The sequence below is a fragment of the Mesoplodon mirus genome (assembly GCF_964341445.2).
Source record: "Mesoplodon mirus genome assembly, chromosome: 5".
Lineage (NCBI taxonomy): Eukaryota > Metazoa > Chordata > Mammalia > Artiodactyla > Ziphiidae > Mesoplodon > Mesoplodon mirus.
This window is the reverse complement of record NC_138980.1, coordinates 168,998,681-169,013,176: the sequence shown is the minus strand read 5'-3', so window position 1 is coordinate 169,013,176 and position 14,496 is coordinate 168,998,681. Positions and strand designations below refer to the sequence as shown.

The 14,496-nt window shown below is 36.1% G+C and overlaps 1 pseudogene across 1 annotated transcript; it reads left to right on the top strand.

Moving 5' to 3' along the window:
* Positions 1–12,291: 12,291 nt before the first annotated feature.
* Positions 12,292–13,578, top strand: LOC309805781 (alpha/beta hydrolase domain-containing protein 17A-like; annotated as a pseudogene). The gene has a single exon. The product of its transcript is annotated as an alpha/beta hydrolase domain-containing protein 17A-like (transcript).
* Positions 13,579–14,496: the final 918 nt, after the last annotated feature.

Here is a 14,496-nt window from a genome sequence, read left to right as displayed (position 1 = left end):
ACAAAATCCTAATCAAAATCTCATTAGGATTTCGTTTTGTACATTTTGACAAGCTGTTTCTCAAATTCACATGAACATGCAAAGGGAATACAATTAGCAAAATAATTGTGAAAAGGAAGAACATACTTGCTGGACTCACTACCTGATTTAAAGACCTACATTAATGCTGCGATTATCAAGTCATAGACAAATACAGCAGAACTGAGAGTGTAGAAATAGACTCAAACAAAAATAGCTGATTTTTGGCAAGCGTGAAAAGAAAATTCAATGAAGGAAAAAACACTCCTTTCAACAAATGGTCTGGAATATCTGTACATCCAAATACCAGAAAGTTAAATGATGCACACTTCATACTTTATGTAGTAATTTATTCAAAGTGGATACCAGAGCAATATGTAGAATCTAAAACTGTAATACAGGGACTTCCCTGGTAGTCCAGTGGGTAAGACTGACTCCACACTCCCAGTGCAGAGGGCCCAAGTTCGATCCCTTGTTGGGGAACTAGATCATGCATGCCGCAACTAAGAGTCCGCATGCTGCACTGAAAAAGATCCCACATGCCACAACTAAGACCCGGCGTGGCCTAAAATAAACAAACAAACAAACAAATAAATAAATAATGGACTGCATCAAAAAAATCTTAAAAAACAAGACAAACCTGTAACACCAGTAGAGGAAAACATTGGTGAAAAATCTTGCAACATTTTTTAGGCAAAGTTTTCTTATATATGATACCCCAAACAAGACCCGTCAAAGAATACATTGTTAAAATGAACTTCATGGAAATGAAAAGTTTTGCTCTGCAACAGACAGTGCTAAGAGAATGAAAAGACAAATACTTGTATCCAAACATGTAAAAAAAAAACCACTTAAAAATCAACAACTAGACAGTAAATACCTCCATGAATATTCAACAAAACACTTGAACATACATAACACCAAAGAAAGTATACAGATGGCAAACATGCACAAGAAAATGTGATCAACATTATTAATAATTAGGTAAATACTAATCAAAATCACATGAAATATCACTATAAACCTATTGGAATAGCTAAAACATTTTAAAATAAAATGATAATAAGTACTGGCAAGGATACAGAGAAATTGCAACTCTCAGATTTCCTGTGGGAAAACAAAATGCTACACACACTTTGATAAAACTTTTCCCAGTTAATTATAGAGTTAAATATATACTTATCACATGAAGAGTTCATTCTACTTCTATGCTGGTAGCCTAGCCAGGAGAAATTGAAACTGATGTTCACACAAAACCTGTATTAATTATAATAATTTTATTCTTAAACATGAAAAACTAGAGCCAACCTTGTGAATAGATAAACACTATGTGATACACTGAAATACTACTTGGTAGTAAAAAAGAAAAAAAATAATATTCACAACACATGGGTAAATCTCAAATGTATCCTAAATGAAAAATGTCAGATTCAAAATGCTGCATACTTTATAATGTCATTCATATGACATTCTGGAAAAGGGACAACTACAAGGGACAGAAAGAAATGAGTTTTTGACAGAAGTAAAGGCTGGGTTTAGGGGCTGTCTATAAAGTGGTAGCAAAAAGAAATTTTAGAGGCAGATGAAACATTATATTTTGACTCTAGTAGTATTTATACAACCGTATGTATTTTTATAACAGAAAAATTGCATGAGAGTGAAATGAGTAACAAGCATAAGAGAAGTATTATTGTTCTTTTTAGTTTGGGGAGTGAATGACCATCTTAGCTCACCGTGGCAAGATTCAGGAACATGTGTTGATCTGCATGGTGTGGCAAAATATGTGGGAAGCAAAGCAGGTTGTATTCAGCCAGCAGAACAGGAACGCTGCCATCTCATAGATCCATAGATTACGTTTGTTTATGGCTAAGAAGGTCTATTGAATGGTGTGCCATTTCAGTCAGAATATAGAAGATTGCAATAAAGGTTCAACCTTAACAGTCATAGTTTCCTGGAACGCCTTTACTTTTACTATGTTGTTTACAAGCTTGGTTTTGGAGAGATAGCAGAAGCAAAAGGGAAAGATATGCCATTAACCGTCCAGCCCTTAAATGGTATGGATTTCTTGTACATGCTAGTCCTACCCTCAATAGATGAAGGATACAAATATGTTTGTTCAAAAGGGAAAGAAAAAACATTGAATTGATATCTCATATGACAACTATCATAACCTCTCTGATGGTTAAGCACAGTATTTTTAGTGTAGTGATTGGCTGAGTGGTATCTTGTTTTGTTTTCTACTGATTTATTCTAAAATAGAACTAGAATCTGAAGGACAAGTCTAATCACTAGCTGTGGCCATCAGAGGGCAGCAGAAGGCTTCCACAGGCTGACTTGAGAGCAAAGGCTTCCAAGAGGAAAGCAGTCTTGTGGGAAGGTCAGAGAAGCAAACAAAAACCCCATTGAGCTCAGGGACACTGCCATTAGAGGGGGGAGAAGTCATTTGACATATGCAAGTACAAGCTAATTGTCACAGAGAGGGTGGTTCGATCCCATAAAATACTTGATGGATTTATTCATTCGTTCTACCACCAAGAAATGGGTTTAGCACTTTCCGTTTTGGTTTCAGTTTCTTCATTTACGAAGTGGCTATAGTACTAATAATAATGTCATAAAATATGTGAAAACTGCTTAGGGCTATTTGTGAAATATCACTGCAGGTTTTTTTTTTTTTTAACACATATCTCTTAAGATACAAGATATGAATCTTAAACACAGCATTTCAGGAAAACAACGCTACCACCACAATAAAACCAACTACCTCTTATAAGCCTGCATTTTCGTTGTAAACAGCATTCTAAGTTCATATATCTTAAGTGTAAAAGATGTTTTTTTCCTTAGTATTAGGAAATGAAGGGCGATCAGTCACTGCTTGAGCATGTAAAATCAGTGCACAAATAATCAGGGCTGTGGACTAAGAATGCCTTCTGGCACGTTTAACCTGAGACCTGGAAGAGGATTTCTCTGAAGCTGAGAGTTTAAGGGCCTGCGGTAGGACAGGTCCTACCAGGTGATGGAGATTCTCAGACAAAGGAAAACTGCCTGTTGGAAGATTGTGATACAGACAAAAATGTGGGATATTCAAAAAAACAGAAAACAATCCTTGTGGCTGAGCAGAGAGGGTGATGGGGATGGATTTATGGAATGTGAACAGGGAAATCAATCCAGAAAGACACATGTGGGGCTTGGAGGGTTTATTAAATATTTTGAAGCTTCTTGTAATGTCATTTGGAAAGTTTTAGAATGAATTCAGTAGAGAGAAATTAAACCAACCAAAATTAGAGTAGCACTGTGGGATAGAAGAAAGAGCAAAGACTTGGGACCATCACAATTTGGTGTGGATCTTGGCTCTACTAACTAAAAACTTGAAGGCCTTGGTCAGATAATTAACTCGATTTCTTCAAGCCTACCATTTAACAAAATAGGTAGCAAAGAGAAATCGGAACTCATGATCAGATGCATATTCGCAGAGTCATAAAAACTATGCCCTTGTATCTGATAACAGCTTCATCTCAAGTGCAGACCTTATCCCTATAATTCTTACAGTGTCAGATGCCAAAACCTAGCCACGGGATTGGTTTTGTCAATACCTATCTTAAATGAGTGAATGAAAAAACATAACACGGCTACATCTTAACAAATGCAGTGATGGTTTTTTGCTCATCAAGACCTCAGCAACCATGGCTGAAGAAAAATTGTTGTGGGATGGGTTTGATGTTAAACCTCATATGATTTGGGAAAATACAAATTTGTATGGTACAGAGCAGGAGACTTTTCTATCTCTGAAAGCAGGATTAACTATACAGTAAAACCCTCTATATGGATGTTAATATACTTATTTCAAAATTATGACAATGGACAGATCTACATAACGGTAGATCTGCTCCAAAATGTGTAAAAATTTCCAAAGTGATTAAATAAGGATAGAAGAAAAATAGAAAGTAGAGATATCACTAAGTCCCTCTTACCTATAGGTGATAATAACACCAGGATACCAGGAACGTATACTAGAGAGTTGTATTAATTATCCCTCCCTCTCTCCTATATAGACAATAACTACCACCACCATAATAACTCCCACGACTTCTAGAAATTCTCTCACACACACACACACACACACACACACACACACTTGAAAACTGGCAAATGTTTTTATCAATACATTTACTTGCATAATGACATTTATTTGCATAATTTCAGACACATTATATATTGATTATTACAAAAAGCAAAAAAAGGTTCAAAATAAAAAGACAGGCAAAAAAAACAATCAATTGCAAGCCAAAAATATCATGTGTGTGTGAATGTGTGCTCAGGTGGTAAGCAGTAATAATGTGGGTTTAGTTGTTATAGTAGAAAAGGTGGGAGTCATAGGAGGAGCAATGGAGTTGACCATTACAGTGGTTAAATAGGAGACAAGAGGCTACAGACAGAAGCTGAAGTTATGATTGCATGTGATCAAATTTACCTGTACCACATTGGAAACTGATCTATTACCTCATAGTCCAATATTACCAATTTGTCCAACAGCAAAGTCTCAGAAAAGAGCAAATGCCACTGCTTGTACTCAGAACCATGTCCAAATTGAAGAAGAGAAATGTCTACTTCTCTTCTATTCAACTTATCTTTAGGTTCCTGAAATCTTTTACTGCCTTGTTTGAACATTGGTGTGGAATGAGAGATGCTAGTAAATAGAATAGGGCACCTCATAAGTAGAAATATAGGGCCTTCTAAGTTTTCAACTATAGGCTGACTTCAAGGTTATCCAGCAATTCGAGTTTAGTACCCAAAAGGAGAGAAAAGGGATAACTATATCCTCGTGGGACATAAATATGTTTGTGTGAGTGTGAATATATTGGATTGACAAAAAGTGCCTTCAGTTTTTAAGTAAAAATAAGACACATTTCTCATTTTCACCAATAACTTTATTGAACAACGTATTCACCTTTTTGTTTCACTACATTCTGACATTTTTCAGGCAACTTCCTAATTCCATCTTCCCAAAACTTTTTTATCTTTTTGAGCAAAGAACTGTTCCAGGTTCCTTTTACAGTCTTACAGGGAAATTAAATTTTTTTTCCATTGAGAGAATTTTGTAAAGACCAAAATAATGGAAATCTGAAGGTGCAATGTCTGGTGAATATGGCAGATGAATCAGAACTTCTCAGCCAAGCTAAAACGGTTTTTGCTTGGTCATCAAAGAAACATGCGGTCTTGCATTATCCTGATGGAAGATTATACATTTTCTGTTGAGTAATTCTGGATGCTTTTCGTTGAGTGCCACTTTCAGTTGGTCTAATTGGGAGCAGTACTTATTGGAATTAACTGTTTGGTTTTCTGGAAGGAGTTCATAATAGAGGACTCTCTTCCAATCCCACCATATGCACAACATCACCTTCTTTGGATGAAGACCAGCTTTTGATGTGATTGGTGGTGGTTCATTTCGCTTGCCCCATGATCTCTTCTGTTCCACATTATTGTACAGTATCCACTTTTCATTGCCCATCAAAATTTGTTGTAAAAACAGAACATTTTCATTACGTTTAAATAGAGAATCACATGTGGAAATAGGGTCAAGAAGGTTTATTTCCACTTAACTTATGTGGAACCCAAACATCAAAGTGATGGACATAACCAAGCTTGTGCAAATGATTTTCAGCACTTGATTTGGATATTTTGAGTATGTTGGCTACCTCCCACGTGGTATAACATTGATTGTTCTCAATTAATATCTCAATTTGATTGCTATCAACATCAAATGGTCTACCCAACCATGGAACATCGTCCAGTGAGAAATCTCTGCACAAAACTTCGCAAAACACTTTTGACATGTTTGATCAGTCACAGCACCTTCGCCATACACTGCACAAATCATTTTTTGCATTTCAGTTGCGTTTTTACCTTTCTTGAAATAATAAAGCATAATATGACAAAAATGTTGCTTTTTTTCTTCCATCTTTGGTATTAAAATGGATGCACAAAAATTCACCAATTTTGACGTCATTTTTAAAATGTACACTGATATGGCATCTGTCACATATAATCTAACAAAATTGTTTCAAATGAAGCTAAAGACAACAAAGTGCTACTAGAGACATCTTACAGAAAAAAAAAATGAACCTTTTGGCCAATCCAATACTTAAAACTGCAGAATAAGACTTTTAACTTTTGGTCATGGAACAATAGAAATAATTAATCATACATGTGCCCACAAATTAAATCACAATTAAGTAAAATGAGTAGTGATCAATGAAAACCAGATGAACAATAAAACCAAAAGTAAACCTATTTTGCTACACATTTGTTATGGGCTTTTTAAAAACTTCTTGGACCCAGAAGTACATCAAACTTTAATTGTAAAACAGATAATTTAGCTGTTAGCAACAACAAAAATTTCACAATACCTAAAATGTTCAAATTTGTGCTCAGAGGACAAAAAGATACTTTCCTGATTAAATGAGACATTAAAAAGAAATGATCTATGAAATTAAAACAAGGACAGATATGATGACAATAAACAATATTTCAAATAAACCAAGGAAGAATAAAAATGAAAGTTGAAATCTATTCTTTAGAAAAAAAAACTTAAAAAAAAACATTAGAATTTATTTAAAAAAACAAAATCTGGTTCTTTTAAAACAAGGATGATTAGCTGTTTATAAAGATGAATGACAATAATTAATATGTTCTAAGGAATTGAAGAAATATATTGAAGTGGTAAAGTAATTTGAACAGTGGTTACTCTGAGGGAAAGTATTTAATATTTTAGTTTATCTATGCATTGTGGAAGTTGGAAATAGGATTGTTCAAAAACCTTTGTGTTGTCTTAGGCACTGAGTTTTACACAGAAAAAAATAAATATACCCTCTTTTCTGCAATATTTCATACTGCTAATTTCATGCAGCTTAATTTTTTAAAGTATCCATAATAATTTAAAAGTTTTGTAAAAATTAATATTTTATTATGAATTGAAAAAACAAGTAACTTAAAAATATTTGTGATTATAAAATTAATCTGGTTTTATTGCTACTGATGATTATGTTTTTGAATAAAACAAAGATAATTAGTTTCAAACATTTTCTGTGCCCTGATAGAATCTAAACTTGAATGTTTAGATATTATACTCTTGTTCTTTATCATCTGAATTACACCTAGGTAATTATATACCATTTTATAATAATTTATTGCATTGCATGAATATAAATATTGATTTTTTCAGGATGGTGAATTTAAAAATTTTGTTATTATTTCTACTATAGATTGTCTTCAACCATATATTTGTTAATTGATATGAATATCAATTTTCAAAAGTATATCATAGAGTCAAGTACTTTCTTAGAGATATAGTGCTTTTAATAAAGTTAAAAATATTTCTCAGCACACCCTTGAATGATATGGTTCTTTTGTACCTATAATTAAGTCTGCACTTTCTTGCACTATTTTGTCTTTTTTAATTTTTCACCATTCCAAATGTGTCTTGTTATTTCCTATATGTAGCCATATGCACACATACATTTGGCCTGAAATCATCATTTGGTACATACTTTGTTGAGCCCAATCCAATCATTCTTTGCAGGAGAGATCTCAAACACACAGCCTTTACTTGGCCTGTCAGATGTACTTTGCTGACTTACCCTTTGGTTTCAAATAGTTTTAATTAGCTATCATCTTATATCTTTTATGATTCATCATATACACATTCATATATCAAATTTGTCTTGAAAAACTCAATTATCTGGTAAAATAGGGCCCTAATACCCTTATGACACCAGTACCTGAGGCTGAGAAGGGCTCCATTATGCTTTAGACCTTAATTCCCAGCACTCTGCCTTAAGTATCACTGGTCATACATGCATGTTCATTCATAGTCTGGACTCTACAAGAATCTCTGATTTTGTGACAAGACAGATTTAGGTATTTAATGTCACTTCCTCAATGAAGTTTTGCATGATCCTCTTGGCTGGAGACTCTAGGAGAGTTTTCTGATGGGATTGCATGCCACTAATTGTGTGATGGGTCACAAATATTCCAGAAAACTGGCATATTTCATTAGCATTAAGATATTGGAAAGAGCATATGAAAGAGTATTTGAAACTTTCATGTTGATGTTGTCATTTACGTTTAAAGCATATGTCTAAGTGAAGCATTCCATATTACTTCTTTTCATGAGGAAGTCAAGGAAGAGTGCAGACAGCAAGGGAGAGACAGGACCTGTGGCACATGCCCAAGGGTCTGTGAGTGGTGTGCTTTTGAGGTCCCAGGCTAAGACCAATTGGTCAATTCAAACCAAAATAGAGGAGTTTTGGTAAGCCCCATGGGGGTCATATCTAAGGCATGCATCAGGAGAAGGCATTGGGAAATAGTGGATATGGCTGGCAGTTGGGGAAGTCACATCAGAAACTTAGATTTGCTTGTGACTCTCCCGGCTACTTTCCAGGACATGTGCTTGTAAGAGGAGCTAGTGTCAGTTTAAGGTCACTGCAGACCACTTGGCCAAAAAAATAGGTGCCATGGATGGGATGCACAAAAAATGGAGATACAGGGATTGTTGGAAAAAAATAGATTTTTGTCTATATTTCCTTGTTCTTACTTGTGGTGCCAGTGAATAATTTCATAGTAATAATATTACCTTAACTCTTAAGTGAACCTAACTAAATTTCTGGAACATTAGAAATACAGTCAGCCTTCCCTATCATTGAGTTTCCCATCCACGGGTTCAATCGATTGCAGGATGCAAGGACCAACTACAATAGGCCATTTTACATAAGGGACTTGAGCATCTGAGGATTTTGATATCTGAGTGGGCTCCTGGAACCAATTCCCCCTTTACCAAGGAACGGATGTAGATAAAATTAATAAGGTAAGAGGTACAACAAATCATAAGAGAATACTATGAAAACTTATATGCCAACCTAGAAGAAATGGACAATTTCTAGAAACATACAACCTGCCAAAACTAAATCAAGAAAAAATAGGCAATTTAAACAGACCAATCACTAGTAGTAAAATTGAATTTGTAAACAAAACAAAACAAAACAAAACAAAACAAAACTCCCAGCAAACAAAAGTCCAGGACTAGATGACTTCAGAGGAGAATTCTACCAAACATATAAAAAAGAACTTACACCTGTTCTTTTCAAATTATTCCAAAAAGTTGAAGAACATGAAGCACTCCCAAATTCATTCTGAGGCCATTACCTTGATATCAAAAGCAGAAAAAAAAAAACTAAGAAAAATAAAATTACAAGACAATATTTTGGTGAATATAGATGCAAAATCATCAACAAAATATTAGCAAACCAAATCCAACAATATATAAAGAGAATCAACTTATGTGAAAACAGGAAAGTTACCACAAGGACTTAGATGCAAAAGACGGCTTCTTAGTCAGCATACTATCAGATAAAACACTGAAATCATCATTAAGTTTCAATAATAATATTTGTATAGGACAACTGTGAGGAAGTAACCACAAAATGCATATGGAAAAGCTTTGAAAAAATGTAAAGTTTTGAACTAACAGTAGAGGCTATGACCATACTCCTTATTACGTTCAGAAACTACTCATCTATCCCAATGTTTGCAAATGTGGAGCAGGATCAGATATTCTCACTGATATTTTCAATTCCATTGACTATTTCTGGCACTAATATATGTGTGTGTGTGTGTGTGTGTGTGTGTGTGTGTATATATATATATATATATATATATACACTTTTTTGTTGTAATATCTGAATTCCCAAACTATTGTGTTCAGGTTCAAATTTGGAAGATGTATGAAAATATTAAAAAAAAATAGGAACTAAACTTAGGTTAACACAGAAAGCATTTATTGTTGCCAGTGGTAATTAACTTTAGGAAATGGAGAATTCTGAGAAAATTCAAAATAAAAATAAAATACAGAGAAAAAGAGAATATATTTGTTGGCTAGTAGCAGTAATCATGAAATATGATGAATACCAAATTCTACTTGAAAGGTTATAATTTGGAAAACATGAAGAGGAGGATCCTTGTGGAAATAGAAGTAGATGCATAATTCTATGTTTCTAAGATAAAGGGAGAAGCAAGGTAAGGTGATCTTTTTTTTAAGGATGGGAAGAAAATTGTAGGGTCTCTAAGAAATAATTTATCAGTTTACAACTCTACATAAGATTTGTCTGATCTTTTGATCTTAGTTGAATAATGAAGTAAATGTTGGGTGAAGAAATAAAATCATGACATTTAAATTCACTATCAAGTCTTAAAAATAAATTAAAACATTTTAAAGTTTTGTAAAGAAAACAAGCAATTCCTTATTCTACAAATGATAATTTGATAAGTAAGCAGTGTTTTTTAAAATTAATTATTTAATTTATTTATTTTTGGCTGCTTTGGGTCTTCATTGCTGCACGCGGGCTTTCTCTAGTTGCAGTGAGCAGTGGCTACTGTTGGTTTCAGTGCATGGGTTTCTCATTGAGGTGGCTTCTCTTGTTGTGGAGCATGGGCTCTAGGCGCAGAGAATTCAGTAGTTGTGGCTCACGGGCTCTATGGCACAGGCTCAGTAGTTGTGGCACATGGGCTTAGTTGCTCCATGGCATGTAGGATCTTCCCAGACCAGGGCTCAAACGCATGTTCCCTGCATTGGCAGGCAGATTCTTAACCACTGTGCCACCAGGGAAGCCCCCTAATTGTTTTTAAAAAAGAAAAAGGTTGAGAAATTTAATATATAATAATTAATCCAGACCTTAAATGAATGATACAATACACTCAAATTTTTAAAATTAAGATCAATAAGCAAAACCTCATTTTATAACCTTGACTAACAATCTCAACAAAAATAAGACATGAATAAAATATAATTATTTTATGACATTTTGTTTTAATTATTGTTTTTGGTAGTTATTTGTTCTTCAGGACAAATAAATAGTTTTATTTCCAAAGAATAGGTATAAAAGGACTTGTGGCTTTTTTCACATTTTATTTGGCTTGAAGTGAACTGACAAAGTTAGATTATCAGGCATATTCAACTGTATAGCTTTTCAAAAGAGTATAGAGTACAGAGTTCAATAGGAACAGACACGTTAATTATTTCTTGTTAAACAAATGTCACTCTCCTTGCTGTGACATTTGTTCATTCTTTAAGTAATACCTGTAGCAACAGAGAGGGGCAATTATTCCTCTATTAATTTGAATTAGTTTCATGTTCAAAGAGACATGTAAAATCCTGTGTTAGTATGTCTTTTTTTTCTAGGGTACATAATAAAATTAATTACTCTTTTGGAAATGCAAGTAATATTTAGACTACACAAGAGTACTTTTTCTGTTTCTTATAAATGTAAAAGAATTAAACTATATTTATACATATATGTAAATTATTCAGTGTATTACTTGAAGTAATTAAAAATGTCTCTGCCCTCAAGAAAGTGTATGAAAGTTAATTAATTATTAGAGGATTGAGAGGGTACATTTTAAATGAAAATTGTTCTTATATATTCACATATATGATGTATAGTTTATATTTACATGATATACTCAATTCCTGTGCCTATGTGTTGATAACAAATGAAGAGTGTGCACATAGGTAGTATAAACAGGCTTGACTGAAATGGATATTGAATCAAACGCCTGGGGCTCATGAAAACCATGCTTCAACACAATCCTCTTGGCTCTTAAAAGAGTTAGATAATCATTAAATTTCCCACATAAACTTCAAACAATGCTATACAACATGGTTTTCAAAACTTAGTTTCAGATGACATTTGACGAATGGTACTTGTCAGTCTCTCCTGGTTACAAGTAAAATACCAAGGGGGGTGTGCTTAAACATATAACAAAAGCTCACCACCTGAAAACTAAGTGCAATAGTTGATATCTTAAAATTTCAGAGGGAATTCCCCATAACAGTAAATCCTGTAAAAGTAAAGAAGTGCATTGATGACGCAGAAGTGATACACAGCTCAAATGAGTGGACAGGCAATAGATGAAGAGTGATAAAGCTACTTTGAATTTTGGAAAACACAGTCTCCACAAATAACAGGAGGTGAGCCGGAGAAAGGAATAGCCATAGCATCAGTGCCTGGTGGAATTTAGACTTTTTCATCATTGTTGGCTCTTCTAATTGTCAGAGAACTATGTCATGGGAGGAACAGGAGAACGAAGGGAATTCAGTCTAGTAGAGCATTATGAGTTGTGCAGCCGTGTGTCTAAGAAGAGAAGCAGTCGATGCCCTGTGCTCAGAGAATAGCTCCAGAAACAAGCTGTGTGCCTCTGGGTCTCAGAAAGTTGGTGCCTGCCATGAACGGCCTGCTGGTGACCGAGCTCTGCTGCCTCTTCTGCTGCCTGCCCTGCCCCGACCACATCACCGCCAAGCTTGCCTTCCTGCCTCCAGGGCCCACCTACTCGCTGGTGCCTGAGCCCGAGCCCGGGCTCGGTGGGCCAGGGCCGCCCCCTCGGGAACCTGCGGGCCTCGGCCAGCACCCCCTGGGGCACTAGAAGCTCCACTTGCTGGAGTGGACCGACTTCTGGTACAGCCAGCGCGAGCTGGACACCATCGCGATCTTGGCGACCAAGAGCAGCCGGGGCAACCGCGTCTCCTGGGGGTACATGCACTGCGTGCCCAGCGCCGGGTACATGGCTCTTGCAGGGCAACGCGGTGGACCTGGGCCAGATGAGCAGTTTCTGCATTGGCCTGGGCGCGCACATCAACTGCAACATCTCCTCCACTACTCCGGCTACGCCGTGAGCTTTGGCAAGCCCTTGGAGAAGAACCTCTACGCTGACAGTGGCCTGGCAGGCTCTGAGCATCAGGTACAGCATCAGCCCAGACAGCGCTGTCCTCTACGGGCAGAGAATCAGCAGCACAGTGGCCACCGTGGACCTGGCCTCATGCTCCCAGTGCACCATGGTGGTGCTGCAGTTCCTGCTCACCTCGGGCATGTGCATTGCCTTCCATGAAACCAAGAAGACCTGCTGCTGTGACGTGTTCCCCAACACCTAGAAGGTGTCCCAAGATGCTCTGCGTCTTTACTCCTGTCCTGCCCCTAGGTTCTTCACAACCTTTTTGTTTTTGTTTTTGTTTTTGTTTTTTAGATTCCATATATATGTGTTAGCATAAGGTATTTGTTTTTCTCTTTCCGACTTACTTCACTCTGTATGACAGGCTCTAGGTCCATCCACCTCACTACAGATAACTCAATTTCGTCTCTTTCTTTTTTTTTTTTTTTTTTTAAATGTTAGGGGTAGGAGTTTATTAATTAATTAATTAATTATTGCTGTGTTGGGTCTTCATTCCTGTGTGAGGACTTTCTCTAGTTGTGGCAAGTGGGGGTCACTCTTCATCACAGTGTGCGGCCTCTCACTATTGTGGCCTCTCTTGTTGAGTAGCACAGGCTTCAGATGCGCAGGCTCAGTAGTTGTGGCTCATGGGCCTAGTTGCTCTGTGGCATGTGGTATCCTCCCATACCAGGGCTCGAACCCATGTCCCCTGCATTAGCAGGCAGATTCTCAATCACTGCGCCACAAGGAAAGCCCAATTTTGTTTCTTTTTATGGCTGAGTAATATTCCATTGTATATATGTGCCACATCTTCTTTATCTATTCATCTGTCGATGGACACTTGGGTAGCTTCCATGTGCCGGCTATTGTAAATAGAGCTACAATGAACACTGTGGTACATGACTCTTTTTGAATTATGGTGTTCTCAGGGTATATGCCCAAGAATGGGATTGCTGGGTCATATGGTAGCTCTATTTTTAGTTTTTTAAGGAACCTCCATACTGTTCTCCATAGTGGCTGAATTAATTTATATTCCCACCAACAGTGCAAGAGGGTTCCCTTTTCTCCACACCCTCTCCAGCATTTATTGTTTGTAGATTTTTTGGTGATGGCCATTCTGACTGGTGTGAGGTGATACCTCATTGTGGTTTTGATTTGCATTTCTCTAATGATTAGTGATGTTGAGCATCCTTCAAGTGTTTGTTGCCCATCTGTATATCTTCTTTGGAGAAATGTCTATTTAGGTCTTCTGCCCATTGTTGGATTGGATTGTTTGATTTTTTGATATTGAGTTGCATGAGCTAAACAGCTATCCTTTGAGAAGCCCACATAGGAAGAAGTGTCCTCAGGAGAGAAACGGGTTTCTATTAGAGAAAGAACATAAAAGGGATGCCCAGAGAAAATACTATGGAGACCATTCTGAAAGGACGTATAGTGGAAACAGTTCAGGAATTTGAGACTCAATATTTGTTTTCTCTTTTCCCTTCTAGCATTCATTTTGAAATAACAATATCACAAATGGAAAGCTGATATACACAAGAAGGAACACATGTTTAGATTACTCATCTTCTATGTGCAATGAAAGGTACTTATTAATTAGTGTTGGGGCATGCTGACACTCATTGTGGTTGATATGATTAGAAAGAAAAAATCAGAGAGATGTAAAATTTCTCTAATGAAAAAGTTTATCTGAATCGGGAGTTAAAATCATATAGTCATCTCAAT